The sequence below is a fragment of the Nomascus leucogenys genome, chromosome 15 (genome assembly GCF_006542625.1).
Source record: "Nomascus leucogenys isolate Asia chromosome 15, Asia_NLE_v1, whole genome shotgun sequence".
Taxonomy (NCBI): domain Eukaryota; kingdom Metazoa; phylum Chordata; class Mammalia; order Primates; family Hylobatidae; genus Nomascus; species Nomascus leucogenys.
In genome coordinates, this window is record NC_044395.1 from 92,372,111 (window position 1) to 92,398,841 (window position 26,731).

Consider the following 26,731-nt stretch of genomic DNA (forward strand, 5'->3'; position numbering starts at 1 on the left):
ACAACTTGGGTGGCTTCCACTATTCTGCCATTGTAAATGCTGCTGCTGTGAGTGTAGGTACACAAATATCTTTTCAAGACTCTGCTTTCAATTCTTTTGGGTAGGTACGCTGTAGTGTAATTGCTGGATCATATGGTAATCATATTTTTAATGTTTCAAGAAACCGCCATACTGTTTTCCATAGTGGCTGCACCATTTCACATTTCCACCAACAGTGTACGAGGATTCTAAATTTTCTGTGTCCTTACCAACACTTGTTTGTTATTTTTGACAGTAGCCATCCCAGTGGGTGTGACATAGTCCTAATTTTACTTTTTTAATCACAAAAGTAATACTAGCTCATAGTAAAAATGTTGAATAGGTGCAGAAAGGCGAAGAAACAAAACTCACCTACTTGCTCCTTACTTCCTCCTACTTCTCAGAGATAGCCACAATTGTATTGATGTCTATCTATTTCTATAGCATACATGCCACCCCATACTTTTAAATTTTCACTTAATAATCTATCTTGGACGTCTTTTTATGTTAATCCCTATAGATCAACCTCATTCCTTTTCACAACCACAGAATATTCCACGGTATAAATGCACTATAATTTAAACAACTTCCCAGCTTCCTATTAGTGGACACTTAGTTGATTTTCAGAGCTTTAAAAAAAAAAAAACAAAAAAACAGCAATGAGAGACGACGTAGCAGCAATGATGAGTGCAGAGCCTGAAGCCCAACTGTTTAGATTCAAATTCCAATTCTACTACCTAACAGCTCTGGAATGTTGGGCAAGTGATTAACCCTCTCTGTGCTTCAGTTTTCTCATCTCTAAAATGGGGATGATTACAACAACTACCTCTTAAGGTTATTGCGAGGGTTAAATGAATCAATGTATGTAAAGCTCCTGAAGCATAAGATGTGGTGTGCATCAGCTGTTACTTGGCTTTAATCAACCGCCTTGGACATATATATCTTTGTGCATTTTTCTGAGTATTTATTTTATTTTATTTTTCCTTCAACTTGTATTTTAAGTTCAGGGGTACAAGTGCAGGACTTGCAGGGTTTTTTACATAGGTAAATGTGTTCTGAGTATTTATCGCAGGACAAATTGTTAGAAGTCAAATTGCTGGGCCAAAGGGTATAATTTTTTTCTTTCCACATAGACTTTTTTTTTTTTTGAGCAAAATGGTCATTATCAGGGAGGCTAAAATTGTACAACCTGTGGTGTGACAAATTTGAAAGCCAAAAGTAGCAAATTGTCCTCCAAGAGGGTTGCACCAACACACTAAGATGGCCTTAAGACCCCCAGGCTCTGTCACTTCATGGTCCTCATCACTTTACTCCTGTTTCTGAGTCAAGTCTGTCTTCTCTTCCCTGAACAATGGCCTTGTCCATTACCCCTTTCAGCCCAAAGGGAAGAAATTGGCAGGGAGGGATATGCCAAGCCATGCCCTGGGGCCCTGTTGTGATTGTAGGCCTGGGCCAGGCACTTCCTACTTTGTTGGCAAAAGCTGCTCTGTGTGGGCCCCAGCTCTGTCGCTATGTCCTTCCTCATGTACATCCACAACCATAGCAAGAAGCCCGGGACCCCCACCCAGTACCTCTTCCTTCTCTTGAGCCTTAGTCTGATGTTCCTGTGGCCCCATCATAGGACTGAACTAAATATAATGATGCATTAAAGTCTACCACGCCACTCTGAAAGGGAATCTCATGTTCTCAGGCCCTGTTGGTCTAGTGGTTCTCTCTAGAAATATATCTTCATTGTATTTGTTGATTCTAAAAGCAGTGCATGCTCCTTGTAAAAAAAATCAAGCAATACAGAGGAATGAATCAAGGTCAAAGCAAAAGTTTCCCATTATCTCATGTCCCCAGAAATAATCACTGTTAGTAGTTTGTTAAATATTCTCCCAGACTTTTTAAAAATATGCATATTTTAAAATGCAGTTATATTACATACATTCTATAACCCTCTTTTTTCACTCAACAACGGGCATCTTTCCATGTCAATATGTGAATCTATTTTATCTTTTTAAATAGTTGCATGACATCCTGGAAGTCTCTTTTTCTTGGCCTTGGTTTCCTAACTTTCAAAGGGTTCATTCCCCTTTGAGGAGGTGTGTGGCATGGTAGAAAATGTATTAGACTTGGAGTTGGAAGATGGATTCTTGACTAAACTTACTGTGTGCCCTTGAGCAAGTAACTTGCTTTCTCTCTGTTAGAAATGGAACAGGATTATACATGTGAGAGTACAAACCTACATTAAAATACACAGATGCGCCTGTAATCCCAGCACTTTGGGAGGCCGAGATGGGAGGACCACTTCAGGCCAGGAGTTCCAGTCCAGCCTGGCCAACATGGTGAAACCCCATCTCTACTAAAAATACAAAAATTACCTGGGCGTGGTGGTGGGTGCCTGTAATCCCAGCTACTCAGGAGGCTGAGGCAGGAGAATCACTTGAACCCGGGAAGCGGAGGTTGCAGTGAGCCGAGATTGCACCACTACATTTCCAGTCTGGGTGACAGAGTGAGACTCCATCTCAAAAAACAAACGAACAAACAAAACCAGATGTATTATTCTCATAAGACCAAAACTAAGTCTGGGTTAGATGAGGACTTAACACAAGATGGTCTAGCACTTGTATGGTCATCACGGCTTTTAGTGATCGCCAGGGGAGAGCTGCTTCTGTTTTTCCCAACAATAGAACTGTCTGAAGACCACAGGGAACCCAGATCCATGCTTGCTGGGTGTCGCACTGGAAGAAGGGCAGAACTTATCTGCCTTGCAGCCTTGGTTCTCAGGGAAAGATGCTGACCTGCCCAAGGTCAAAGCGGGTCCAGAAAGGCCACAGTCCTGGCTCAGTGCTCTCCCAGCTTCTGCATGTAGCCTGTCCTGTAGAAAAGAGAGGATAGATCTGGCCAGAGCTGGGGCTGTGGGCAAAGAGGACTGGATGCTCTGTTGGCAACATCATCCAAAGCTCAAAGACCAGGTGCCCTCCAGGGGGAGTTGGGGGAGGGCGGTGGTCCAGAGATTTGGAATCTGGTACTTTTCTGCCTCTAACTTTGGTCAAGTCACAGTGGGCTTTACAGTTCTTATCTATAAAATGAAGGGCTTGGGAGGTATGATGTCTAAGAACTTTCATTCATTGGTTCAACCAATATTCACCAACTGCCTGCCTCTAGTTAGGCACTGTTCGCCCTTGAAGATGAAATAATTTTTAAAAGTGAACATTTACATAGCATTTACTATGCCAGACGCTGCCTTAATAATTTATATATAATATAAATATATTACAATGTAAAAGATTATAATTATTATACTATGATTATATTAATGTAATTATAAATATTATATAATATATTATAATAATATGATTATATTATAAAATAATTATAATTATTTTATAATATAATCATATTCTAATATGTACATAAATATGTTATATTATATATCTAATCATTTAACCCTTAACCTTTTATGGCTCTATAAGGTAGGTACTATTAGTATTACCACGTTGTAGATGAAGACACTGAGACAGAGAAGTCAAGTCCCTTGCCTAAGTTTACAGAGTGAATAAGGAGAGGAGCCAGGATTGGAACCCAGCACCCTAGCTCACGGCTATACTCTCCACCTCTAGGGTCCTCACCCTCATGAGACTCACAGCCTAGTGATAATACTCCTCCCATGTATTGAACACCTACATGTTCAACTACACCAAGCGTTTTACACTCCTTGTTTCATTTAATTCTTATAGCAACTCCATGAGGGAGAGAGTAATACCCCATTATACAGATGAGAAAATTAAGGCTCCAAAAGGCCACAATGCGGCTTATAAGTGACAAGGATGGCACTTGATCCCAGGTCTGTTTAACTCCAGAGTCTGGGCTGTGAAACGCTGTGCTGTTCTGTTCTCTAATCCAACCTTTTGACATAGCTGAAATTGAGACAAGGCCTGGGGGTCTGAGTCTGGGCAGCCACGGGCTGCCTGGTCATCCCTGCTGGCCTAGATGGATTTTCCTCTGGGGCCTGTGTTCTCTCACTCGCTGGCTCTGGGGTCCTGGGGTCCGCAGGAGATGGAGAGCAGGCTCCCCTTTCTTAGCATCCCAGGCTATCTCTGGGATGAACTCCTGCTGTAGCAGCCTCAAGTGGACATGGAGAAGAGGCCACTCCCATGCTGTGGCTTCAAAGCCTCTCCCATGGGCTATTGCCGAACATTCCTCTGTTGCCTCCCATAAGTCACCAAGCAACCACCCCACCCAGAAGAGTTGCACTTCGCCTCTAGTGTAAAAGGCCTCCTTAGACCTCTTCCTGAGATGAGAGCAAGTTCTGGGGCTCAGGCCCTGAGAGTCCTGCATAGACTCCCAGGGAAAGGGGAGTCTCTTCTCCAACAAGGAGCTATACGGGTGGGCACAAGTTCTGATCCCACTGAGGGTTTCAGTAAATGTTTGGATGAACATATGGATGGATAAATGATCTAATGGACTAATGAACGAATGAATCCAAATGAACTCAGAAATGAAAGGATGCACAAAGGAATGAATCTATCAGCCTGTGAAGGAATGAATAAGCCCCAGGGCGGCCCTGTGGCCTCAGCCTCAGTCTGGGTCCCCAGGCGAGCACTTGAGTGAAGGGAGGAAGTTTCAGAACAGGACAAAATTGCAGCATCCATAACTCTCCCATCTGAGATGCCAAGAGGAGGAGCCCCTGGCATCTCCTAGGCATTCCCTGTCTGGAGTCCTCTGGCAAAAGTGCTCCTCACCTGCCCCCTCTGCCATGAGGACTGGCTTAGAGGGAAGCTCAGAGCTCCCTCCCATCTGTGCCCAGTGGAACGAGAGGGGCACAAGCCCAGTGTGAAGGAAGGGTCCTCACCCACTCCCTTCCCCCCTCTGGGAAGCCACACAGAACTCCAAGTTAATTAAAGCCTCCACTCTGAGAAGAAGGGAATGTTCCATTTGGTAAATTTAGAAACAGCTGGTTAGTTTTACCCATTACTTTTGTGCTAACATCAGTGGAGCTCATTCAACTCTGTCTTTTTATGAAGCTGTCCTTCCAATGCTACCTGATAGCTACTAATTGCTGCAACTACATTTCTGAATTGCAAATTTTCTGCACTGATAAAAACTTTGATTGCCTGTCAGCTACACATAAGGAAAAGATCAGCAGTGCTAAATGAGGGGTTCCACGCTTGGATAATAATGCCTAATGAATTATTCAGGAAAGAATGCTTGAATGAAGCAAACAATTTGAAGGGTTACTAGCAGCCGTAACAGTTCAACAGGCAAAAGAACAAAAGTATCATCCTGAACATTACACTAATGATTAAAAAATGTGTATTAATTCTAGATTTGGAGAAAAAAGAAATGCCAATCTGATTTTAAAGGTTAATCATTATTTTCTCAGTAACGCTCTGATCTCTGGTGGGGAGGGTGGTGATGAAGGGGGAGAACCCTTTACCAATATTTTGGGATGTATAATATTATGACATAATAGAGTCATATAATTTCACACACATCATTTAAAAATTGTAAATTTCAAATTTCATTGGAAAAGATAACACGAAAAACTAACAGCGTGGCAGCAGAATGCTCGCTTGAGAGAACTTTGCTGAGTGCAGGTTGAACCAGCGCCAAGGACCCCCTCCCTGAAGCGAGGGACCCTGCAGAAATGGCAAAATGAAATAAGATATATGTGATTAAACATATGCAAATACATATCATAATTAGTGACTCTTTCTGGCGGAATCTGAATGTGTTTTACATATTTTGCAAGTACGCTGTTGATGCAAATGAAAAATTCTTTCAAAAGCTTCTGCCTATTGGGTCTGAAACCCTAGAAAACAAACCAATAAATCAGGTTTCAGCTTCTGTCCGATACTGACACATTTGCTGCTTTCATAAAAAATATATTTCTACCACCCAAAGTGCTAATTTGTTTTGACAGATGCTGTGGAGTTGCCAAATATGAGGGGGTGGGGGGAATCCTGGAAACTGTAATGCAAAATAGTATAATTAAAGATGTTAAAAAATACGAATGTAACTACTGTGATATTACGATGTAACTGAATATTTAAAAATAGGTCTTCAGGATTGTGCTTAAAAAATCTCCAGGCAATCCAGATCACCTGGAGAGTATCTAAGAAAGCTGTGGTATACATATGGAACTGGTGGAATTTTAAGAGTAGTTTTAAATTATGGAATATGCAGCCGACCACTTAACAGTCTCAATGAGATTTTTTTTTCCAGCTTAAAAGCCCATGGTATTAGACATCAATTAGTAATTTTATTATAAAGATGTTCAATGTCAAGATAACACTCTTCATTCCTGGCACTGATGCTGCAGAGTGGCTTGGAAGTCTGACTTCAGGAGAAGAGCTGACCATCTGCCAGGGCCTGCACACTCACAGATGACTAATGTTTTCCCCAGAGGACTGTGGCTCCCTGCATTTCTGTTGCTGTCTTTTCGATATCAAAGCAAGGTTGATCAACACATTCAAGCCACAATTAAAAAACATTTTCACTGACCAGTTGCCACCGATGATATCATCGGACAGCTTCGGCCATTGTTGTAACAACGCATTTCATGGTGTTGATGCGCAGGCAAGATGAAGTTTCCTTTTATTTGGTCCTTAGCCTAACTCTGCAATTCTTTAACGACATTTCCAGGCACTTGGAGTCTTGCATGGAAATGCCATTTGGTCTAAATCAGGTAGAGACACAGGGAGAATGCTGGGATTTTTCAGGCCAAGGCCCCATCCAGGGGGATCCATCTAAGCTGGGACTCACTGAAGGAGGTACTTTGTAGGGGGTTCAGATCAATGCCAGTCAATGAGCTTTTTGACTGTTGCTACCCTGCATTGTCACTAAATTCAACCTAGAATGAAAAGCAGAATGCTATACTTTTTTCTGGATATTAAAAAATCAGATTATCCAGCTGTGATGCCTAGAAGCTTTATAGAAAAGTCATAGACACTTAGTTTAAAGCAAGAGTCATCTAACTGGACCTCAGGATATTTTTGCATGATGAATGGTGGGAGGAGAAATTGGTTGATCGGAGCATCTACTAACACTTGTTAATCTCCAGGCTAAACACTGTTCAGGTATTTTATGCAACTACACATGCCACTCCACAACAAACTAGGAGGTATATAGTATCATTTTCTCTATTTTACAGAAGAAAAAGTTGATGCCTAGAGAAGTTATTTGCCCAAAGCCACACAATGGTAGCACTAGGATTTGAGCCCACATCTGATGTCAAGACCTACACACTTGATCAATCACCACTACACCTTTAGGGTCACAGAGGAGGCTGTTAGAGCTGGAGGAAGACTCAGAGGTCATCCATTTCCTTATTTTGCAGGAGAAACTAGGGCTCAGAGATGTGGAAAGGGGAGCCTACGTCATGTTGCTAGCTGGTGTTCGGGCTTAAATGGAGCATCATGGGTATGAATTCTACTTGGTCTTACCTATGAGCCACCTCAGGATTTCCTGGGCTTTGTCCAGCCTTGCCTGGGAGTTCTACACTTCCCTCTGTGGTCTCAGCATTTTCAGGACTCTGAGAGTCCTGGGACACCGCCTGGGTCTTATATCAACCTCCCACACTTCTCAGCCATGGAGTTCTTAGAACGCTATCTACCACAGATATCCTAGGCAGAGTATGGCCAGGCAGAATGTGCCTTATTGTTGGCTCTCTGAAGGGGAAAGCTCCATGTTTCCCTTCAGAACACAGTCAATGTGCCAACCAGGAAAGAGAGGGTTTGGGTTTGATAAGACCTGAAGAAAACTTGTTCTGCAATGGGGTGGTCAGCAGAGATGGGAAGTTGCCTGGTGTAGGCAGAGCCCTGGGTTTTGATTTGGAGTCTTAGTCCTGCCACAAAGGCACTGTGATGAAGGCAAATCACTATGCTTCTCTGAGCTCTAGTTTTCCTCTCTGTAAAATGAAGAGGCCGACGGCTGAACCCTGCCCAGTCTTCTATACCATATGTATCCGAGATCATTTGGGTCTGGAAGCCTACTAAGACCCAGGTCTTTCAGGGCTTTCTCAGCAGAAGGTTATGGTTTTGGTTTCCATTCATGATACTCAGAGGCAGTCTTCCTCTCAATTAGAAATTCCAGGAGGAAAAGCAAAATGTGATCTTCTCCAGAGCCTGAGAAATACCTTCTGCATTCCTTAAGAGCTTTCGAGTCATTCCTGGGTTCAGTCCTTATATCTGCTGGGAATAATTAATCTAGGACTATTCACCTCATAGCCCTGAGCTGTAACATGGGATCTCAGGAGCAACTGAAGCACTCAGCGCTTTCTGAGGAAAATTACACCAGATGAGACACCAAATCTCTAAAATTCAACTTAGGAATGTGGTTTATTCTCAGGAACTTTTGTCGCCAAGTGCTGGTAATAGCAAGGAAGTGGGGGTTGTTGAGAAGAAGGGGGGAGAAACAGGGACAAAAAGAAGCCAAAACAGTCAAGAAACGAAAGTCAAAGGAAACTCAGGCCAAGGCATGGCTGGGTGTTTCCTTTCTCCTAATTTCTGTCCTCTTTGTAAATGTCTGATTGCATCAAACTGTCATCAATAGTAGTCAACATTGATCACATTTCCACTACATGCTCAGCATGTGCTGAACACTCTACATATATTATTTCATTTAATACAACAACCCATTGAGGTAGGTAATGCTATTAATCTCCATTCTATAACTGTGGGACAGAAGGACAGAGATGCTGATAAACTTGCCCCAGTACACATCGTTAGCAAGTGGCAGAGGCAGAGGCAGGAGTTAAACCAGGCAATCTGGCTTTAGAACCCCACGTAACCACTAGGCTCTCCCGCTTTCAATAAAGTGACACCCACATAGATTATTTTGTCAGGTGTAGAATCCCTCACATTTCACACACACACACTCAGTAAGCTCTCAACTGTGTTCCAGGCCTGACCACAACTAGGCTCAGAGAAGTGAAGGGCATTTCCCTTTGAATGACATAACAGAATTTGTGTCATTAAAAAGCTGGGTCATTAATCAGATTTGTACTTGGATGGATTGGACTCACCAATGTAACTCAGCGGCTGGATTTCTATGGTTTCTTTGCTCTATGGAAGGAAATGCTTCTTCTCTCTTCAGGAATGAAGAGCTCCTTAAAAGAATGATTTTTTAAAAGCTCATTAATCAAGGAGCACGGCTCAACTATAGGATACTTCCATTGCTCCAGCTCCCCTGTACCACCTTGTCCTCTCCAGCTCCAGATCTGCATCCTGAGAAGCCAGGAGGTATTGGTGGGGTGGGCAGCTGCCTGTTAAAATGCTGAATTGATTGCCACCCATCCAGCCCATTTCAGCGTGTAGACAGATTTGAACCTAAGCTAGGCAAGTGAATTAACCCTGTGTCCTCTTGGCCCCTCGGCCCTCTAGGCAAATTGTGAATCAAATGGAATCTCCCTCATGCTAAGGGGCTGCAGAGCTGTCATTCCAAATGCTTTGCTCAGGGTAAGGGGTCTCTGGAGAGAAGATAATGAGCAGGGGCTCCCGGGGCAGGGAGAGTCCCATTACTGAGTATCCTCAGCAATATGGCCACCATGGAAGCAATGCATGCACTGGCATGTTTCTGAGAAAAGAACAAGATTTGTTATTTGTTTCTGTAATGTCTAAGCACACCGGTGAGTAGCAGGAGACTGTCAACACCCAGGTGGCCCCTTTCCTGAGAAGCTGAGTGAGCCCTTCTGCTGTTGAGTGCACAAGCGGGATTTTCTGAGTGGAAATCTTGCCTCATTACTGCCCTGCCACAAACAAATGAACATTGGGAGAGTTCATGCACAGATAAGGGGCATGTCTTGGGAACTGTGGAGAACTCATTACGTCCCTTCTGATGGTAACCCTATAAGAAGAAGGAGAAAAAGGAAACAAACAAACAAACAAAAAACTACTTTCCTGCCAAGGCAACATTCCCATCACCCGAAAAGTTTGTTGTGTCTCTTTGCAATGAATCTCCATTCCCCCAACCCCAGCTTCTGATCCACTGATCAATTTTCTGTCCCGAAAGTTTTGTCTCTCCTAGAATGTCGTACATATGGAATTCTGTCTCATTGTTGAGTTGTAAGCTTTCCTTATAGATTCTGGATTCAAGCCCTTTATCAGTTATATGTTTTGTGAGGGCTTCTTTCAGTAAAAATACCAAAAACATTTCAAGGACTTGCAAATAATCCTTTGTATAGTACTAAAGCATTCTTTGACCCAAAAAATGTACAGTAACAAAAAATTGTTCTTTTTAAATCAATGCCTTAAATAAACCAGGAGTGTATTAATTACAACATAATCTAATATACGTATTTTTAAATCATACATGGCATTTACTTGAATGGGAAGTTTTCTTTCAGACCTCCTTTGGGAAGCTGATAAAATACAATGATCCTTTTCCCCCTGCAAATTGTCAAATAAACACACATGTAAAATATTTGCATTCAATTTCAGAAGGTTCATAGATGCCTAAAATTCACTATCAATTACCTAGGGATAGCTCCACAGCCCTAAGATGAAGCAAGACTAATTGATTCGGTCCATAGACAACATAATGTACATGTTGGTTCAGGCATCACTGCAACAGCTCTATGGTGCCCCAGAGGCTCAGAGTCCACAACTGGGAACCCAGCATGGGTGGCCTCTGAGCTCAATAAAATCTACAGTTCTCACTTCACCAGGACAAGGACATTCAGATACTTAAAATGACACATTTGTCCAGTGCTAAGAAAAAAAAAATCCTTGGGAAAACCAGGGAAACTTATTATGCGTGCTCTGATATTAAAAAGACAGAGTGGGAAATATCCTTGCCTGGGATTGGTGAATCCAAGCTTCTCTTTTCAGCTCTATCTGTTCATGTTTTAGGAGCTGAGTCTGTCTCTCCAGGTGAGGTGATTGGATCTGGTTCTGAATCAGCTGGTCCAAGCTTGCCTTTTTTCCATGGGTCTCGCTGCACACTTCTCTAGTGCTTCCCATGAACACACTTAATTGGCCGTGTGTCAGCTCAATTGCTGAGCTGATCTAAGTCATGATGAATCTTTCCTGCTCTTTGCCCCTGGCCCCAGCTTGCCACATAATTCTGTATCATCAGCACTCACCATGAATTTACATTTGTTCTTTTTTTTCTGGGTCATTTATAAAGCTGGAGGCAGAAAGCACCCAACATATTGATTTGGAGGAATTGTGTTTTAGCCTTTCCACTTTCCTGTTGAAAATTAATAGCAAAAGCACACATATATTTGTGAAATTTGTGGATAGAAAAGGGGTCACTGTCAAGGGATACTTTGGGGAGAGATTTGGTGATGGATGGGGAAGCTGTTGAGAGACAAAGATAGGGGTCCCTGATGATTACTGGTTGAAAGGTTGCAGGAAAATTCCATCAACTGTGAAGATGGGAGTCAGCTGGAGAAAGAGAGAAATAGATCGAGTCCATTTTTAAAAATGTTGATTTTTGAGAAGTTGGCAGTGAGATCCAGGAGGGAATTGGATAAAGAAATCTGCAGCTCGGAAATGAGGTCTGGGCTGGAGACAGGAATTTGGGAGTCATTGACATGTAGCCCTGAGACTGGAGGAGCTTGTCCAGGGTTTTGTAGACGATGCTTCAGGTTATAGACAATATGTTGTCTTCTTCCTTCAGAGCAGGCCGCAGAATTGACTGAGATGTGTAACTTTCATGTCCCCTCATGAGCAAACAGCATGTTTCTACTCTGTGATGTGTATGTTAGAGGGCATGTATATCTGTATTTCTTTTTTATTCTCTCCAAAAGAAAATTCATTAAGCAAAACATTATCAAGCAATGCAGCTCGTAATAAAGGTGTTGGAGAACTGAAAAAGAGAGCTTACATGCACCCCTAACAGCAAAACTCTCCACACATTTCCAGCAGATGTATGTGTCCCTCCGTGGTCACCTTCTCTCCCACCATCACCTGTGTTTTTCTTCTCCACTGCCACCCTTCCACCGAAAAAGCTTAGTTGTGCCTTTATTGTTCTAAACAGTTCAGCTCTGGCCACTAATTTGCATATTCCTGTCAGTAAGAGAAACCTCCTGCAGTTAATCAGGCCCACCTCCTCAAAAGAGAGTATGACAGCAATAGCATTAATGTAGCATACGTCTTGGGGGGGCTCCCCCAACCTCAACTTTAGTATGAGGTGCAGGGTGGGATTGCAAGAAGGGTTTCTCAACCTTGGCACTATTGACATTTGGGGCTGGATAATTCTTTCTTGTTTGGGAGGGGGAAAGTGCTGTGCATTACACGATGTTTAACAGCATCTCTGGTCCCTACCCGCTATATCCCTCTAGCACACTTTCACCCCATCCCCCGCCTTCAGTTGTGATTTCTCAACTTCTTGGAATAAATCCCCAACTCTCTCATTCACAAATTTTGTGACTCTGGACAAATGAACTAGCCTCCATGTGCCTCAGTTTTCTCATCTAGAAAGTAGTGGTAATCATAGTACCTACTTCATAGCATTCTAGTGAAAATTAAATGATTTAATACTTCTGAGGGGCCAGGTGCCATAGCTCACACCTGTAATCCCAGCACTTTGGGAGGGTGAGGTGGGGTGGATCGCTTGAGTCAATGAGTTTGAGACCAGCCTGGGCAACATGGTGAAACCCCATCTCTACTAAAAATACGAAGAAGTAGCTGGGCATGGTGGTGTGCACCTGAAGTTCCAGCTACTTGGGAGGCTGGACAGGGAGGATTGCTTCCACCTGGGAGTTCAAGACTGCAGTGAGCCATGATTGCACCACTGTACTCTACCCTGGGAGACAGAACGAGACCCTGTCTCAAAACAAAACAAAACGGGCCGGGTGCGGTGGCTCACGCTTGTAATCCCAGCACTTTGGGAGGCCGAGGCGGGTGGATCATGAGGTCAGGAGATCGAGACCACGGTGAAACCCCGTCTCTACTAAAAATACAAAAAAATTAGCCGGGCGTGGTGGCGGGTGCCTGTAGTCCCAGCTACTCAGAGAGGCTGAGGCAGGAGAATGGCGTGAACCCGGGTGGCGGAGCTTGCAGTGAGCCGAGATTGCGCCACTGCACTCCAGCCTGGGCGACAGAGCGAGACTCCATCTCAAAAAAAAAAAAAACAACAAAAACAAAAAGGAAACAAAAAAGCTTGTGAGGGCCTGCATATAAAAAGTACTCTGTAAATGTTACCTCTTATTATTCCCAAGGACTTATCAAATTATTCCTTCTGATAGGAATAATTCTATATAGGATTCTAGACAGGAATAATTCCAGATAGAATGTTCTACATAGAATTCTCCCTGATAGGTACAGCAAACCACCACGGCATATGTATACCTAGGCAACAAACCTGCACGTTCTGCACGTGTATCTAAGAACTTAAAGTAAAATAAAATTTAAAAAAATGTTCAAAGGAGGTGCTCAGAAATGAGTCTCCTATATCAAGGGAACAGTGACAACCAAATTAGATTAGTCCAGGAGGAAAAAAAAAAAAAAAAAGAACTCTCCTCAAGAACTCTCCTCAAGAGGAGCTCTGGTGCATACAATTTTTTTTTTCCAATTTGACCTAATAATTTTATTCTTAACCTCAGAATAACTAAATTCAACTCCTATTTTCAAAACAGGATTTGAGTGTTAATCCAGCTCAGTGAACAAAGATCAATGACTTTTTATTTTTTATTTTTGTATTTTTTTTAAGTATATGTAGGTAGTAAAAACCTAATGTTTGGCACCAGGTTGTCCCCTTGACTCTAATCCTCCAGGCTACCTAAGGGTGGGAACTTGTGCTTAAATAAAGCAGCTTGAACACCCAGCCTAGATGCAAAGGAAAACCGGGCATCCTCCTCCTCACCCCGGGAATGTGTGTGTGCAGTTGTGTTTCTACTGGAGAACTTTGCTCCGATTATCCCACTAAATTCTTGATCTTCCTCTGACCTGGCAGCTTCACCTGCTCCTTGACCCCTGCCTCCCACAATGAGTGATAGTTCTTTCCTTTGATATCCCAACAGGGAGTTGTGTGGGGGAGAGTTTTTACTGGTAATTCAGCAGGAGTGAATGGCGAACCACCTAAAGATGCACATTACAACGTAGTTAAGCCTTTTTTTTTTTTTTTTTTTTTTGAGGCAGAGTCTCCCTCTGTTGCCCAGGCCGGAGTGCAGTGGCACAATCTCTGCTTACTACAACCTCTGCCTCCTGGGTTCAAGTGATTCTCCTGCCCCAACTTCACAAGTAGCTGGGACTACGGATGTGTGCCACCACGCCTGGCTAATTTTTGTATTTTTAGTAGAGACGGGTTTCACCACATTGGCCAGGCTGGTCTCGAACTCCTGACCTTGTGATCTGCCTGCCTGGGCCTCTCAAAGCACTGGGATTACAGGTGTGAGCCACCATGCCCAGCCTAGTTAAGTCTTTTAGCAGTACTTATCCCCAAGGACTTCTCCCTGGCACTCTCCTCTCTCAGGTCCCACCTTCTTTCATCTTTCAGAACCCAACCCTCTGACCCTTCTCATCTCTTCCAGCTTTTTTTTGTTCCTGGGCTCGCCACCTGCCGCCTCAAAATTCATCTTTCTTTACTCTGCAGAGCAATTTGGTTCCATTTGTTTCACTCCTGTGCCATAGGGAGGAACCCTAAGAAAGATCCTTTTACAAAATGGCACCTCAAGGAACTTGAATTTTAAGAGACAGTTCTGATTCCTCAACCAGCTTTTGAGAATTTTTTCCTGCATATGCTTATGTATCTTCATATAATATTATAGAACACACAGCCCCATATCTCACCACCATTCTTTTATAACAGGGATTGTTGCCATTTTTGTAGATAGCTTTTTAGTATTTTGTTTTCTTTAAAAAATCAACTTTATTGAGATAAAATTTTCATACAATAAATGCATTCATTTTAAGTGTGCAGTTTGATGAGTTTTGACAGCTGTATATACCCATGAAGACATGAACACAATCAAGGTATAGAAAATTTGCATTACCCCACGGAAGATGCCTAGTGCCTCTGTACGGCACCCCAGTCCCCAGACAATTACAGATCTGCTTTCTGTAACTACAGATTAATTTTGCCCATCCTATAATTTTTTTTGTTGTTGTTGGTAGAATCTCACCCGGTCGCCCAGGCTGGAGTGCAGTGGCGCAATCTCGGCTCACTGCAACCTCTGCCTCCTGGGTTCAAGCGATTCTCCTGCCTCAGCCTCCCAAGTAGCTGGGACTACAGGCACGTGCCACCACACCCGGCTAATTTTTGTATTTTTAGTAGAGATGGGATTTCACCATGTTGGTCAGGCTGGTCTCGAACTCCTGGCTTCATGTGGTCTGCCCATCTCGGCTTCCCAAAGTGCTGGGATTACAGGCGTAAGCCACCACGCACAGCCCTAGAATTTTATATAATCAAATCATCCAGTATGAACTCTTTCGTGTCTGGCTTCTTACAGTCAGCATGACCTTTCTGAGAGTCATCCATGTTGTGTGTACCAGTAGGTCTTCCTTTATTGGTAAGTAGTTTCCATTGAATGGATATATAAAAATTTATCTATCCATTCGCCTGCCAAAGAACATTTTCTGGCCTTTTTTTTCACATGCATATTTGTGTTTAATCATTGTATGAATTAATGTAATTATTATATAGAGAGAATTTGTAAAGTAAAAACAAAGCAGAAAGAAGCAGAGAGGAGAACGCAACCTAATTTTTCAATCAGTGGCAAACATGTTTGACACTTTGACATATTTCCTTCTCACACTGTTTTCTTTTTCAATTTTGCACATATTTAAGTTAATGTTCTGCATATTACTTATATACTGCTTCTGTCACTTAAGTTTTACATCATAAGCACTTTCCTAACAGCTGTTAAGAACGGAGTAGATGGTGCCAATGTAGAAAGGTTGTCAGGATACAGTGTTAAGTGAAACTGCTGAACAGTATATTAAGTGTGATCACATTTGCAAGGGGACAAGCAGTGGATGTCTGTGAGAGGGAAAGTGAGTAGCTGAACTTCAGAAAGTTAACCTGAAGCTGGACTGTGGAAGGTCTCCTCAGTCATAGTAAGGATTTTGGATTTATTTGGAGTAAAATGGGGAGCTATTAGAGGGTTTTGAGGAGAGAATTGATATGACATGACATGTGTTTTAAAAGGCTGTTTCTAGACAATATTGAGAAAAGACTATTGGGCAACATGGATGGAAGGAGGCTAGGTTGGCAGCTATTGAAATAACCCAAGTGAAAGGTAATGGCAGTGGAGAGGATGGGAGATGGTGAGATTCTGGATGTATTTTAAAGGCATGTCCCATGGACTAGATATGATGTGTGAGACAATGATAAAAGTCAGAGATTATGCTAATAGTTTTGAAATGGGCAATTGAATGGATAAAGTTGCCATTTGCTAGGTTAGAGAAGACTGGGAAGTATAGTGTGGGGAGGGAGAGATGGGGAGCTTGGTTTAGATGTGTTCAGTTTAAGAAAGCTTTTATACATCCCAGTAGAGACGGTGGTTGAGCAGCTGGATATATGAATTTGAAGCTCTGGGGAGTGAAGCAGGATGAAAATATAATGTGGAATTCATCAGCATATAAATAATATTTAAAGACAGTAGATTGGATGAAATCACCAAGGTAAATGAGTTCAGATAAAGAAGAAAAGAGATCCAATAACTAAACTCTGGGCATTCCACCATTATGAGGAAAGAGACATGAAAATAAAACATCCAAGGGAAATGAGAAGGAGCAGCCAGTGAAGAAGAAAGAGAACCAGGAGAGTGTGATGTCCTGAAGACCAAGTGGGAAAGGTGTTTGAAGGAGGAAAGAAGGGCCAACTATATTAAAACAAAGTTGTTAGCAACTTAAGTTGAAGCCCGAGAATTGGTGACTGGATTTAGCAACATGGCGGTCTTGGTGATGGTCATAGCAGCAATTATGGAGGAATGGTGGGGCAACAGCCTGGCTGGAGAGGGATCAGGAGAGAATGAGAGGTGAGAGCTTAGATCAGGACCAAAAACTTGGTTAAAAGTCTGTGTAATGGATTTTTTTTTCTTACAAGAAAAGATGACCGGAACTAGGTTTGCTCAGTTTTGAAAGGGAAGCGGTGTTAGTCACTTCTGGCTGCTATAACAATGTACCACAGACAGGGTGGCTTAGAAACAACAGAAGTTTATTTCTCACAGTTCAGGAGGCTGCAGGTCTGAGACCAGAGTGCCAGCATGGTTGGGTTCTGGTGAGGGCCCTTTTCTGAGTTGCAGACTACCAACTTCTTGTTGTATCCTCATGTGGAAGACAAAGAGAGAGAGAGTTAGCTCTCTGGCCTCTTCTTCTAGGGGCACTAATCCCACTCAAGAGGGATCCACCCTCATGACCTAATCACCTCTCAAAGGCCTTATCTCCAAATACCATCACATTGGGGTTAGAGTTTCAACATATGAATCTGCAGGGACAAAAACTTTCAGTCTGCTGCAGAAGTTAGTATGGCAACTAGACATACCATTCCTCAAGAGGAAATAGACACATTCTAGAAGGAAAAAGTAAGAAGTACTAGAATGGATGGGAGTCAGAAGCTCAGCAATCCCAGATGCACTCTGTCTAATTCATTGTATGACTTTTATCAAGATTTGATCTCTCTAGACCTGTTCTTGCATCTGTAAAATGAACGTTTTGAACTAGAAAACTTCTGAAATCATTATATAATTTAAAATACTATGACATCCTCTAAGTATTTACAGATCTTTTACATAAAGCATTGTGAATGGCTTTTTTCCCCCTCCCTCTGGCTGTTAATAGCTTTCTCCACAGGGCCCTAACTCTATTCTTGACCCTCCCAAACCTGCAGATGACTTTGTCATCTTTTCTACCAAGAAGGAAGGTCATGACAGAGGAACATTCTTTAAATGCCTTTCCTTGAACTCGCAAGTTCCTCATGCCTCAGGAGAAAAAGAGTTTCTCTTCCTTTCCATCTGTACACTCATCCCATCACTTCCCATCCCTCTATACAAGTTAGAAATAGAGGGGGAGTAAATGAACTTGCTTTCAGTCCTTGGTAGGAAGGGGTTATTATACCCATTCCTCAGACAGCAAAACTGAGGCTCAGAGAGTATAAAATAATGCTGAGATTTACACAACTGAAAAGGGAGGGTGTGAGGCTGTGACCCAGGTCTGCCTGACTCCTCAGCTCTTCTGTCTCACCGCAGTCTTCATTGAATGGAATGCATCCATAAATGAATGGCTCGTTCTTTATTTTTTTCTGTGCTTTTTTTTTTCCGTGCTTTTTTTTCCCAACAGCATTATCGTCTGTGTGCTGGTGTTATTGTTTATGTTGACCTGGCTGCAGATGCCTCTTGGCAAGATGCCCACCTGAAAGTCTGTTTACCTGCTAACTATTGTAATTTTTTAAAACTCTTGGCTTATATAGGGCTCTTTTCAATCGTGGACTTGGACCTTTTAAATCCTAATGCCACCTGTGCAAAAGAATTCACTAGTATGTTACCTGTTAAATGCAGTTCAAAAATATGCAAAACTAAATATGTTCAGGGGCATGTCTGCAGTAAAACTATAAAGAAAAGGAAGAATGAGTCTGTAAGTTAGCAATTGCCACAAACACATTGTATAAGGAATTGCTTAAAACCTAGTGTCTTAAAGCCACAGTCATGTATTCTCACGGAGCTGGGGCCTGGCCAGGGTTTGACTGATCTAGGCTGGCTTGGCTGGGGCAACTCAGCCCCGCTCCACTTGTCTTTCATCCTCTTCCTTGAGTAGCATACTAGTCCAGCCATATTCTTTTTGCGGTGATGGCAAAGGTGCAAAAAAGCAACCGGAATCATGGAAAGATTATTGAGGCCGGGGCTCAGAACGGACATATCATTTCTGCTTCCTTCTATTGGCCAAACCCAAAGATATGGGGAGATGTGCCTTCTCCACAGTGGGAGGTCTCTGCAGAGTTACATAGGAAAAGGTGTAGATACAGTAAAGGGTGAAGAATTGGGGCTGGCAATATAATCTACCAGAATAACAAAACACAAAATTCAAGATAGTGTCTACTGGTGGGCCAGGGGACAGGAGGTTTGGAATCAGGGAACAATGCCCAAAGGGCTGCAATGAATCTGTTAATGTTGTGGTTCTGAAGCCAGGTTGTAAGTACATGGCTGTTTATTTTCTTGTTCTTTATAGCTGATATAGTCTGTGTATGAAACATTGTTCAGAATTTTTAAAAAGTTACTGGAATCAGATAAATGAATAGTAAAAGTTGCAACTTTTTGACAGTCTCGCATTCTATATTATTTCAGCTTCATTGTTTAAATGTGTGTTTCTCTTTACTAATTTCTGATTTTCTAATTTTGTTTACTTTTACTTGCCAATACAAATAGTGGTTTGGTTATCTGACATCTGGACATTAATATCATCTACATGCATATTTATAATTCTAGTATGCTGCTCACACTTTAAAAAAACCTCAGACTTTACATTTTAACCGAGTTCATTTTCCTTAGTTGCTCTCAAAGTAAACTCATCTAAAACCATAAATTATTGTCCTGGCAGTTATTAGTCTGGATTGATTAGGTTTGATCTCTGGGTTAATTTCACATGTAATCATATTATAGTTAGTCACACCTAGTGGCTCTATTAATTCAGATGTATTTGCACTTCCTTACCTATTAATTACAACCACCTCTGAAGACTGATTGGGTCTCAGCTACCAACAAAAAGCAATCCCCATATATCAGAGAACAAATTACTGCCTCCCAAACTAGGAGAACTTAGTTGGCTTGGAGGCTCTGTAGGAATATTATTGATGGCATCTTTATTTTCTTCCTTCCTTGAAGATGAATGGTGTACCTGCTAAATGAACCAGCAATGTCAAGGCCAGGTCTACAGTCTGGCAGAATTTGCTTGGACTATGATCTGGGAACGAAGCAATGGGAGAAGCACACATACGACATCAATGCAGACTGTATTTATACAAATTTAAAAACATGTATTTTGTTGAGGTCCACTTCATAAAACTTACTCACCTTTCTCTTTTTATTTGAAGACTATTCTCTGCATAGATACATTTGGGCATAGATTAAATAGAAAATCGAAGCTAGTTCTGCACTTAATCAGCAAAACACAGTAAGCATACTCCAAGCTTGAACTGCCTGCTGTCCAAGTCTTATCCAAAGCCCTGCTGAGAGAAGCACTATTCAGGGAGCATTATTTGAGGGACATGTGGTTCTATCTGTTCCTCCATAAAACCTGTTCTTAATTTCTGCATTCAGTGGGACCCTCAGAACCTATGTGGCCCCTCAAAGCACTGTTTTCAGTGAGGTCCAATTTTGTGCATTAAGGTGCCAGCTTGACTTACAGACGAAAACTACACTGAGCTTACTGTAGGTCTTTTATGAGGGACATTACAATCTACATTTCTTAGTAGGTGAAACCCCGCATAACAAAATTCTCTTTATTCTAGGTTCAGAGAAAAGCTCATCATCCCTTTAGCAACTCAGCATCTCCTCACAGAAAATCGAATTCTATAATGGGTTATGTTTCTGTTTTCATTCTGGCCACCAGGGAGCTAAATGTTAGTTTTGAAGCTCAACTCCGGTAACTATTTACAATGTCACCATCTGCACACCTGCATTCTAACTCTCGTCTTTAACTCGAGTATTTATTTTAATTTATACTTTCATTTGATTTTAGTTTTTGCTGATGGTTTTTAGACTTTGTTTTAGTTTTTGTTAATGCTGGATTTTATTGCATGTCTAACATTGAAAAACACATATGGAATGTGAATAAATAATAAACATCAAGAGTTACCGTGAAGACATTAACCATAAAAATGTGTGGCTATGGCCGGACAGAGGTATGGATAGGGAGTTAGGCTGGGCAGCCAGCAGCCTGATGTATGTATATGAGTGCCACAATCTTCACTATCACTCAAAGGCAGAGTCACTACCTTCTTAACAGGTAGCACAGTGCTCTTCCCTGTCTTCAAAGCCTGGGGCTCCTATTTCCTCTAGCCTGAGGCTGTTGCCCTTCCTACCCCCCATAACTCCAGAAAATCCCCGGGGACAAATTGAGGCCACAGCATCTAGCTGTTTTCTGTGCTGCCCTCAGGCCACTTCCACTAAATCGCTCCCTCTTTTTTTTTTTTTTTTTTTTGGGGGATGGAGTCTCATTCTATTTCCCAAGCTGGAGTGCAGTGGCACGATCTCTGCTCACTGCAGCCTCTGTCTCCCAGGTTCAAGCGATTCTCTTGCCTCAGTCTCCTGAGTAGCTAGGATTACAGGCACCCGCCACCACGCCCAGCTAATTTTTGGAGTTTTAGTAGAGATGGGGTTTCACCATGTTGGCCAGGATGCTCTTGAACTCCTGACGTCAAGTGACCTGCCTGCCTTGGCCTCCCAAAGTGCTGGGATTTTGCCTCCCAGGTGTGAGCCACCAGGCACGGCCCACTAAAGTCTCTCTTTTGACCTGCACAGAGTCCTTCCTCTCCATGTCCAGCAGCTGGAGGTGGATCCAGGAGGGTCTTCTTTGCATGGCTGCAGGTACCCTTGGAAGTTCTGGAAGATGTGAAGAGTAAAGTACAGTGGAACAGCCACTGCAATACACTCTGATATGTTTCATCCAATGGGGGTGGCATTTACTGAGACACAGGGCTGGGCACTGTGGGGTGATGCATAGAAGAGACAAGGCTCAGCCTCCAGGTGCTACTACCCTGCTAGCAGCACAGCCATGCAACCAACTGTGGGACCAAGAGTGTTGTCTGTTCTCAACTTTTAATACGTTTAATTTTTTTTTTGCACTGGGTACTCTTCATCTGACAAGGTGTAGCAAATTCTCTTTAGGAGATAAGAGCAGAGCTGTCCTGGTTGGGTGGACTAGGCTTTCAGGCTTGCCCAGCTAAATGTCTCTGTGCTTCCAGCTCCTCCACTTCTGGGTAAATAGAACCCTGGGGTTCCTCAGAGAACAGCCTGAAAAACCATTAATATGGCAATGTATAGCAGTTAACTACCTGAGTTGGAATCCTAGCTTTGTTGCTCACTAGCTCTTGATCCTGACAAAGTTACTTAACTTCTTGGACTCTCAGTTTCTTCATCTGCAAAATCAGGACAGAAATTATGCCTGTTTCATTGGGGTTGTGAGGTTTAAATGAGCTCATGCATATAAAATACTCAACGTTAATTTAGTGGTACTACTTAGTCAATAAGTGATGAGGACTCATAAGCTATAGCTATTAGTCTTATTAAGGACTTATTGCTATTAGTCTTGTCATTGAACTGAAAGAGTTACTGGATTCAGTAAATGAGGGAGATCGAGCTCTGTCAATCTGAGACCTCTCAAAGAGGAGATAATTTTTCCAGTCTGGGAGATGGTGTAAAAGCAGCCACATGATCCAGCTGCAAGTCAAGTATCAACAAATTTAAGAGATTGTTTTCTTTAATCACAAAAATATCACATTCGGATTTTTCAAAAAACAATGAAAACTGTTCCACAATAAAATTTTGGCAGGGTGATCTTCAGCAGGCCATTTGACCCCCTGAGCCAGTTTCCTTTTCTGAAGAACAGAGGCAATGAACCTCTGTTCTCAGAGTTTTGGGGAGGCTCAAATGAGGCTTGAGAGTGCCAAGCATCCTCCGAGCTGTTTGTCATCGAGCCCCAAGGAGCCCTTGGCACCTAGTAGGCGTCAGTAAATATTTGTTGCATCTGAACTCTTTCCATCTGGGAAGCCCTCCAATGGCCTGGAATCTCCAGCTCTCCCACTAAGCAGGTCAGAAAAGCAACTTAAAGGATCCATTTTAGTGTCCATTTTCTCACTTTTCCCCCTGAAAAACCACTTACAAAGCTGCCAACTTTCTCATTTGGCTTTTTCTGGCCTGGTTTCATCTTATTAACGGTCAGTTCATTCATCAGCATAAGGAAGACTCCATTCTGTCAACAGGAGGGCAGGGCTTGGCCTCCAGTCACAGGGCAATGGCGGGGGCGGAGGGGCCTGGAAACAGCCATAGGGTAGGCTTAATGAATAAAAACTTGCGGTTGAGAAGGCCCAGGATTCCCAAACAGCCCTTCCTCCACCCCCAAACAGCTGATCATTGGATAGTGAGGAAGCAGGTGCTCCTTCAGAAAATCCTGTTCATTCATTCATTCATTCAGTCATTCATTCAACTACTCATTCATTCACAACTATTTCTCGAGTGCTTATTATGCACGGGGAATAGAATGCTGAACAGAAAAGCACACCCACTCCCTGCCGTCATAGAACTTACAGTTTGGGGGGAGGATCACTCACATTAATCAAATGATCCTCGCCATCTTTGGGGCTATGGTGCATTCCGGGGAGGCTTCCTGAGGAGGTGACCCTGATCTAAGATCTAAAGGAGACCTTGGAGGAAACGGGCTGTGGGGATTGGGGAGATGGTTCAAAGAACATCATATGCAAAGGCTCTACAGAAGGAAGAACGTTTTTGGGACACAGACAAGCAAGATCGAGAAAGTTCGCTTGCTTTTGATGGGACCCTTAGGCTGGAGACACGCTGGTCACCAAGTAGCGCCAGGTGCTCGGGCAGAAGTCAGCCGACTCTGGGTTCGAGTCCCAGCCCCACTGCTGGTCAGCTCCTTCTTAGACCTCAGTTTTCCGCCGTAAAATGGGACTAAGGCCATTCTTGTAGGCCAATGGTGAGGATGGGAAATACGCACGTCATTACCCGATGGGACGATGCCAGCCCCTCTCGTCCACCGACGCGGGCCCCAGCTAGGATTCTGAGCAGGATTCGGGGGGGGATCCGCGCGTCTAGGGCTGGAAACCCGCCGCCACAGCGGGCTCGAGGTCGTCCCCGCCCGCAACATATGCGCGAAGGAAAGTGCTACGAACGTCAAATGGCCGCCCCCCGCCGGCGCCATCTGCTCTGCGAAGCAGAAACCGCGGCAGCTGCGCGCCCATTCCCTCCGCCCGCGCCCCGCGCCCCGCGCCCCGCGCCCCGCGCCCCAAGTCCGGATCCGCCGCCTGGCGGCACCGCGGACAGCGCCAGCCCCGGGGTGGCGGGCGCGGGGCTGGGGGCGCTGGGAAGAGGGGTCCGCTGTAAGGCCCTCCCGCCTCCTCGGGGCTACTCTGGGTCCAGCCACTTCACCCGTGTGCTTGAAATGTCAGTTCTTTACCAGCCAGGCTGCCGTTTGTTTGGCTCCGCCCTGCGAGGGCATACCAAAGAACGAATAACTGGTCCCTGAGACAGATAAACCTGGGTTCTAAAACCAGCTCAAAAACCAACCAGCTGTGTGGTATTAGGCAAGTCGCTTAACTTCTCTGGACCTCTGTTTTGTCTTAGGGTTGCTAGGAGGATTAAACAGAAAGTTCTATGTGAAGTGTTTAACACAATGCCTGGCACATAATAAAATGTAACTGCTAGCTAATTATTTTATTCAAAGCTTACTTTCCTAGGGCTTTGTGGTTACTCGCTGGGTTTCTGTAGCCCCTTAAAATTTCAGCTTGCTGCCCATCCCCACTCTCCTGCATTCTTCTTCAAACGTGGATGAACAGGCCCAAAGATGCTGCAGCTTTTTGGAACATTTCACTACTACATTAGGAAATCCCTGGATCCCCCACACTCTCCTGATCCTGAAAGAGACTCAGTTTGCAAATGTCTTTTGATGTTGTCCAGAACCATCCGTTATAACAAAGGCCATTTTCAAAATGGTAAAAGTTCACGAAACGACTGGCTAGAAGAGTGGCTGGTGGGAAGGCAGGGTGGTAACAGAAGGTAGACTGAGAACACGGAAATGAGAAAATAAAGAGGCCCGAGGTAGGGAGGTGGCTGCATTCATTACATTAAAAATGGATCATTCCAGGATTTCATCTCGAGCAAAGGTAATCAGGAGGCATGGGCTTTCATTAACATTTTACCACTTAGCATTTTGGCTATGCTTCTTTAGGCAGTTGAGTTCACAAACGTTCACTGAGTGGCTGCTATGTGTCAGGCTCTGTGCTAGGCTCTGGGACTAAAAAAGTGATCAAACCTAGACTGTGCCCTCAGGAGTTGATGGCCCAGTGGGAATCAGACAAGCATGGGTGGAATGGTGGAGGGTGCCTCAGGGCCCCAAAGAGAGGCCTATCAACATTCTAGGGGTTTAGTGGGAGTCACCAAGTTTTACCACACCTCATTTCCCCATCTGAGGCTCCGGGCTCACAATCCCCACCTGCAAGGCTTACGATAAGTAGCAGCTGAGCCTCTCTCTTTACAAACCTACCCTGCACCCCACCCCAAAAGCTCAGCACTCTGCTCTCCTTCAGCACCCAAGCAGCTGCCACAACCTTGAAGACTAAAAAGAGGAAAACACGAGAAAACGCTATATACAGGAAATCATTGCACAGCACAAGAGATGTGTATTACAAACCCCGACGTCAAAGGTCACCTGCCATACTCCATGGTGCTTTGGGTGCTAAAGAATATGAATGCAAGATGATGATGGAGGTGAAGGGAAAGTGAAGGAGAAGTGGAGGGGCAAGAGTCAAAGAGGAAGATTTGTCTTCTACGGAAGAGCTGTGTCATGTTTATTATTTTAACAAATGTGTGATTCAACAAATACGTACTAAGCATATATTCTTTGCAAGAAAGTGAACAGACCAAAGTCCCTACTCTCAGGAACTTATAGGTTCCTAGTGGGGCTTCAGAGTGCAATCAAGTAACCAAAACATATGAAGTGGTTGGTGATGAGTGCTCTGAAGGTGATAAAATAACAATAAAGGGTTAGGAGCAACAGTGACTGCTGATTTATGTGGCATCTAAGCATGTGAATCCTAATATTCAGATAATTTTTTGTCTGAACCTAGCCATCCTTTTGGGGGGGGGAAGCAAATTATTCATGTCTAACTCTAAGTAAATATGTTCAGTTCACCTTAAATTTTCTAAAACAGTCTTCTATTAGAACATATAGGCAAAATGAGCCTTTAAAAAATACCCTTAAACCTGTTCAGATTCAACTAATACAACATGTCAATATAGATGCTTCTAGAGTCTTTTCTATGCATATACTATATATATATATATATATATATATATATATATATATAAAATTTAAAAGGGATCATTACATCCTGTGTTATAATAATATTCCATGATATACTTTCCTTACTGGCAGACATATTTTGGCAATATTATCTTAAATAACTCTATATTATTCATTGTATCTGTGCATCCAATTTAATTAACTGATCCCCTATGATGGAGCATTATTTTAAATAATGCCACAATGAATCTCTAAATATTTGCCCACATCCCTTGTTAATTCCACACTCACAGAGTCCTAAGTGTCTTCCTGGAGACTTTGGGACACTCTCAGGCAACAGAGGAGCAGAGAAACATGATGGTGTTTTTGAGGTGAGGAGGTACCACCTTTTGGGGCCATCTCCCTGCAAAATAGGTAGCCCAATTCCTTAAATTTTGAGGCTGCTTTTGGCTTAAGTCTGGCACCCAAGACTATTTTGCCTAGAAAAGGTCAACTTTTTTTAAAAAAAATTGTCAATTGGCTCATTGTCTTTATTAAATTACTTATATAATACAACTTAAGGGACGCAGAAGTGTGCTGCAAGCCTCTTGGGGACACCACTTTTAGTGTGTGTGATCTGGAGCAGTTGTCCAAGGTCTCTGAGGCTTGATGTTCTCATTCATGAACTGGGGATGATAATAACATTCCTGTCTTAAAAAGAGTTATTGCAAGGAGGAAATGAGATGATGTGCATGAATGTGCCTATGCTAAAGAAGGAGGCTGCTTTATTCACAATAGCTGATGTATGCCAGGACCTTTGCTAAACACTT

At 43.1% G+C, this 26,731-nt stretch overlaps 1 long non-coding RNA gene across 1 annotated transcript in view; it reads left to right on the forward strand.

Annotated features, from left to right (window-relative positions):
- LOC115838611 overlaps window positions 1–26,285 on the forward strand; it is a 45,577-nt gene extending 19,292 nt beyond the window's left edge. Inside the window, exon 3 of the long non-coding RNA XR_004033660.1 lies at window positions 26,216–26,285. This is a non-coding gene — a long non-coding RNA (uncharacterized LOC115838611). The remainder of the gene's footprint in view (window positions 1–26,215) is intronic.
- The last annotated feature ends 446 nt before the right edge of the window (window positions 26,286–26,731 follow it).